Genomic DNA, 6,000 nt, shown 5'->3' on the forward strand with positions numbered 1-6,000 from the left:
CCACCTAGAGTATCCAACTCTAAGACTTTTACCCAAAGACCTCGACCCGCCAAGGCTTTCCGCCTAGGGTTACCACCCCCTAAGACCTAGGATTACCATCCCCTAGGGTTTTCCTACCTGCCTAACCGCAGCTAGGACTTTTGCCTAAGATACCTTAGAACTTTCCTGCAAACTCATTCACACATGTTAGATAACAAGATAACTTAACTTTGAACCCTTTGACATAATCAAAACACAGGTTCGATCGTCGGATGCTTCCTACACCAACAATCTCCCCCTTTTTTATTATGGCAACACAGTTCAAAGTTAAGTAAAAATACAACAAACAATAAATAAACAAATTTAAACATGAGCATTAATGTAAAGAAACTTATGTTATGTTTATAAGAAATTTAAATTTAAATTTGCTTAATTTTTGCTTAACCTTGATTTTTCTCTTCCCCTTTAACATAAATCAAAAAGAATTTCTATGTAAAAAATTTCTATGTTAGTCAAAGCTCCCCCTGAAGGGTAGCACTTAACTGAATTTAGTTTTCAAAAACTTAGATAAACATAAATTTTGAAACTTTTTATATCTTTTTTGAAAAAAACAACTTAGCTAAATACTCAGCTTTTAAAATGATTGAGTTGAGAAAATACCTTGCCAAATAGCTAAGTTTTAGAAAATCATCTAACTAAGTTTTGATTAAGTACTTAGCTTAAAGGGGGTTGTAAAAGCATAGTTAACTACTTAGCAAAAAAAACTTTGCTTGAATAACATAGTTAAGTATTTTACAAACTTAAAATATTTTCAAAAGTATTTTAACTTGATTTTTCAAAGACAACTTAACCAAATTTTGAAAATAAACATTTTGTCAAGTATTTAGCTTTCAAAACTTAACTTAAAAACATTTTGATAAATTTAGTACTTAGCTTTAAAATATGTAAATAAAATTTGATAAACTTAATTTTTGAAACTTTCTTTTTCACAACTTAGCTAAACTTTTTGTTTTTGAAAATACTTAGATTTTAACAAAGACTTAGACAAGCTTTTGAAAATTGTTTTCGAAAAGGAGTTAGAGAACAACTTAGTTTCAAAAATAAATTTTTTTATTTCAAAAATGGTTATAAAAATGAATTTTCTTTTTCAGAATATTTTAAACAAAAACATTAACGTTAAAGAAGAATTTAACTTGACTCCCTTCACTCCCCCTTAATTAATGCCTTAAAAATTTTGAGGATCCTAGAGTCCAAGCATGTAAATCAAAAATATAAAAGTTATTATTTATTTTTCTAATTTTCCATCTTACTTATTCTATGTTATCAAGCATGTTCAACTTATGAGTGTTTGTGAGACGGAATTAACTTTATTTCAATTTTATCAATATTTAAGAAAATTATTAAGATTTAAAATATAAGTTTAAATTTTCAATGAGTTTTAATTTTAAAAGAATAAACACTTAAAATTTTGAAGATTTTGAAAGTATATTAAGAATTAAGTTTGAAATAATAATTTTAAGTATGAGTTGAAAATTAGTTATCATGAAAATTAATTAAGATTTTTGAAAGTCTAAGAATTAATAATTTGAAATTTTAATTATAATAATTAAGATTTTTGAACTTTTACTATGATTGAGATTAATTAAAGATAATTAACTTTTTGAAATTGATTATGATAATGATTTGAAAGTAATGATCATTTTGAAAAATAATTTGAAAATATTTATAGAATTAAGTAAGATTTCAAAATTATGATTTTAAAATTAATTATAATTTTGAAATTAAGATTAAAATTAATTAAGTTAAATATATTAAATTGAATTAAGGTTGATTAATTAGATTAAATTAAATTAGGTTAAATAAATTTGACTAAGTTCATCCTAGGTCTATCTCACCCGATTCTAAGTTGTCAATCAGGGAACCTTGTATGTTGTTGTGAGATGATTAACTTTATATTCTGATTTAGATTATGTCTAAGGATTAATTTACATTTGTGTTAGACTTAGGTTTTTCAATTAGTCAATTAAATACACATTTCAAGGATTGGCTCCCAGGCTGTGGCGAGGCACTAGGTCTTCTTGGATATGGGATCATCCACCACTTTTAGACAGAGTCTTTCAAAGAAATTATATATTTAATTTTCTTTTTGAAACTCCTAGGACTAACCATTCAAGTGTAAATTATGCCTGGGAGATGCATTGAGATAGACTTTGATGTTATATGGGATCATGCAATGCTATACCCACTATCCTACAAAGCACATACCAAGTTCTCTCCAAAGTGAGGTAAATTCCGCTTTCGGTAGTGGTTTGGTAAATATGTCGGCAAGATTTGACTTAGAGTTAACATAGTTTAGTACAATATCTCCTCTTGTCACATGATCTCTAATGAAATGATGTTTCACTTCAATGTGCTTTGTCCTAGAATTGTGCACCGGATTTTTGGTTAGGTTGATGGTGCTAACATTATCACACAACACCTTAACTTTGGAATAGTGAAGCTCATAATCTTCTAAAGTATGCATCATCCAAAGTAATTGAGCTACACAACTACCCATAGCCACATACTCGGCCTCGGTTGTGGACAAGGCCACACAAGGTTGTTTTCTACTACTCCAACTTACAAGGGAAGGTCCAAGAAATTGACATCCACTGCTAGTACTCTTTCTATCTAATTTGCAACCCGCATAATCAGAATCGGTATACCCAATTAAATCAAATTTTCGAGTTCTAGGGTACCAAAGACCTACATTAAGGGTACTCTTGATGTATCTCAAAATTCTCTTTACCGCCACTAAATGAGATTCTTTGGCACATGATTGGTATCTTGCACACATTCCTACCGTAAATAATATATCCGATCTACTAGCGGTTAGGTATAGCAAACTACCAATCATGCTCCTATATTGCTTTGGATATACTAATTTTCCTTCTTGATCATTATCTATCTTGGTATTAATTCCCATAGGAGTAGATGCTCCTTTAGCATTTTCCAACCCAAATTTCTTGATAAGTTCTTTAGCGAATTTGGTTTGGTAAACATGGGTTCCTTCATTGGTTTGTTTGACTTGCAATCCTAAGAAGAAACTTAGCTCTCCAGCTAGACTCATCTCAAACTCACTTTCCATATGTTTAATGAAGTCGTGAATAAGTTCATTATTTGTTGAACCAAAGATGATGTCATCAACATAAACTTGTGCAACAAAAATATCTCTATTCTTAGACTTTAAAAATAGGGTTGGGTCAATTGTTCCTCTTCTAAAGTCTTTGGAGATTAAGAAGGATGAGAGTATTTCATACCAAGCCCGGGGAGCTTGTTTTAACCCATATAAGGCTTTCTTAAGTTTATAAACATGATTTGGGTAGTCTATGGCTTCAAATCCGGGTGGTTGTTCCACATACACTTCCTTCTTAATAAACCCATTTAGGAATGCATATTTCACATCCGTTTGATAAAGTTTAAAACTCATATAAGCGGCATATCCTAATAGTATCCGAATGGACTCTAATCGAGCAACCGGAGCATAGGTTTCGGCATAGTCAAGTCCTTCAACTTGATTAAAGCCCCTAGCCACTAACCTAGCTTTATTTCTGGTGACTTTTCCTTCATCATCCAATTTGTTCCGAAAACCCTATTTTGTTGTAACAATTGTACTATCATTGGGTCTTGGAACTAATTTCCATACGTCACTTCTCTCAAATTGGTTCAACTCTTCTTGCATTGCTAGAATCCAATCTGTATCAACTAAGGCTTCATCAATTGATTTTGGTTCAAATTGTGATATTAGAGCGATTTGACTAGTGTGATATCTAAAGTAGGATCTAGTCCTTACCCTTTGGCCCACATCTCCAACTATTTGATCAATAGGCTGATCTTGATGATGCCTTACGGTCCTCAAAGTTATGGAATCATCATTTTTGGGAGGATCATTGTCTACATTATTTCTTTCATCATCCGAACCATCTCTTCCTCCCCCTTGATCCATATCCCCTAAATGTAGGTTTTGTATTCCTTGAGTGATGAATTGATTTTGTTTGATTATATCCTTATCAATAGATGATTTCCTAGGGTAAGTACTAGTGGACTCATCAAACTCAACATTGGATGATTCCTTAACCGTTTGAGTCCTTTTGTTGTATACTCTATATGCTCTACTAGTAGATGAGTATCCAACTAGAATTCCCTCATTAGACTTGGCCTCAAATTTTCCTAAGTCATCTTTAGTATTAAGAATATAAACCTTACAACCAAAGACTTTAAAATAGTGAATTATAGGGATTTTGTCATTCCATAGTTCAAAAGGTGTTTTTCCTAAAAACTTGTGAATCAAGACATGATTTTGAATGTAACAAGCGGTATTAACCGCTTCGGCCCGCAAATAACTCAGTAAGGAATATGCATTGAGCATGGTTCTAGCCGCCTCTTGTAAAGCTCGATTCTTCCTCTCCACTACACCATTTTGTTGGGATGTTCTTGGACAAGAGAATTCATGCTTATAGCCATTTTCTAGACAAAACTTAGAAAAGTTCAAATTCTCGAACTCTCCACCATGATCACTCCTAATTCTATCAATTTTGAGGTTCTTTTCGTTTTCTACCCTCTTGGTAAACCCTATAATTGTTTCTAAAGTTTCCCCCTTATGTTTCAAGAAATAAACTCAAGTATATCTAGAGTAATTATCTACTGTCACCAAACAATATTTGTTACCCGTCAAAGAAGGTGTTCTATGACAATCAAAAAGATCCAAATGTAATCATTCTAATGGTAATGAAGTGCTAATTAAGGTTTTACCTTTGTGTGACGACCTTGACTGCTTACCCTCTTGGCATGCATCGCACAATTTGTCCTTGATGTACTTGATCTTTGGTAGTCCCTTTACTAGCTCCATCTTAGCTACCTTGGCTATGTTCTTCATATTGATGTGTTCAAGTCTTCTATGTCATAGCCATCCTTCCTCTTCTTTTGATATCAAACATTTAATAGAGGGGTTAGAAGCATATGAAAGATCAACATAATAAAGATTTGCTTTTATAAATCCTTTTTGTTGAAGCGTGATCGTTTGATAGAGGGGGGTGAATATCGATTACAAAAATTCGTCGAGTAAACGCAGCGGAAAATTAAAACAATGCTAACACAGAACCTTTTTACTTGGTTCGGAGCCTGTGTCGACTCTTACTCCAAGGTCTGTACTCGTTGAGTACTTTCGTTGGGTAATCACTATCAATTCGAATAATAGTTACAAAAGAGTTAAGTACAAGAATTGATAGAGGTAAAATACTGACAATAGAGCAATAATAAAGAAATCGAAGCTTTGTCGGAGTGGCGTCGCAACGTCGTAGGAGCGCAGGAGAGCAGATCTTCAATTTTGAGTTGTTGTTCTGAGCTCCACCCCTGACCCTCCTTTTATATGAGGCTCAGGGTGCCCCAGATCCCTTCCAGATGCCCTGGTGAGACGTGGCAGGTTCAACCAGCGAGCTCCATGTGGCGACGACGTGATAGGATGAAACTTGCCTCCCGAGCGCCCAGATCCCTTCTGGGTGCCCGGACCACCTTTCTCCAGAACAGGTCCTTCTCCTGCAAGACAAGGTTAGTCCAAGGTAAATATAATGAATTTCCTACAAAACAAAGTGTTAGCTCAGTTTATAGTTTAACAAAAAGAGTATAACTTAGATTCCGTCTTTCTGAGACCGGAATCTAGTCACGATCTCGACTTAGATATCCGAAATGGATCTAAGCCGGATCGATGCCTAATGTTCCCTTCCCGAGAACACGTCCTCACAGTCACTCTCTTCCAGTGGCTTACCTTTACTCACCTGCCAGACGTCCGGTCAGCCCTTCAACCCGTCTAGACTTCTCGCCAAGCGTCCGGTCAGCCCGTCGACCCTCTTGGATTTCTCGCCAGCTATTCGGTCAGCCCGTCGACCTAGCTGGACTTCTTGCCAAGCATCTGGTCAGCCCATCGACCCGCTTGGACTTCGTGCCAGACATCCGGTCAGCCCGTCGACCTATCTGGACTTCGTC

This window comes from Zingiber officinale, chromosome 7A (assembly GCF_018446385.1).
Source record: "Zingiber officinale cultivar Zhangliang chromosome 7A, Zo_v1.1, whole genome shotgun sequence".
In the NCBI taxonomy this organism is placed as follows: domain Eukaryota; kingdom Viridiplantae; phylum Streptophyta; class Magnoliopsida; order Zingiberales; family Zingiberaceae; genus Zingiber; species Zingiber officinale.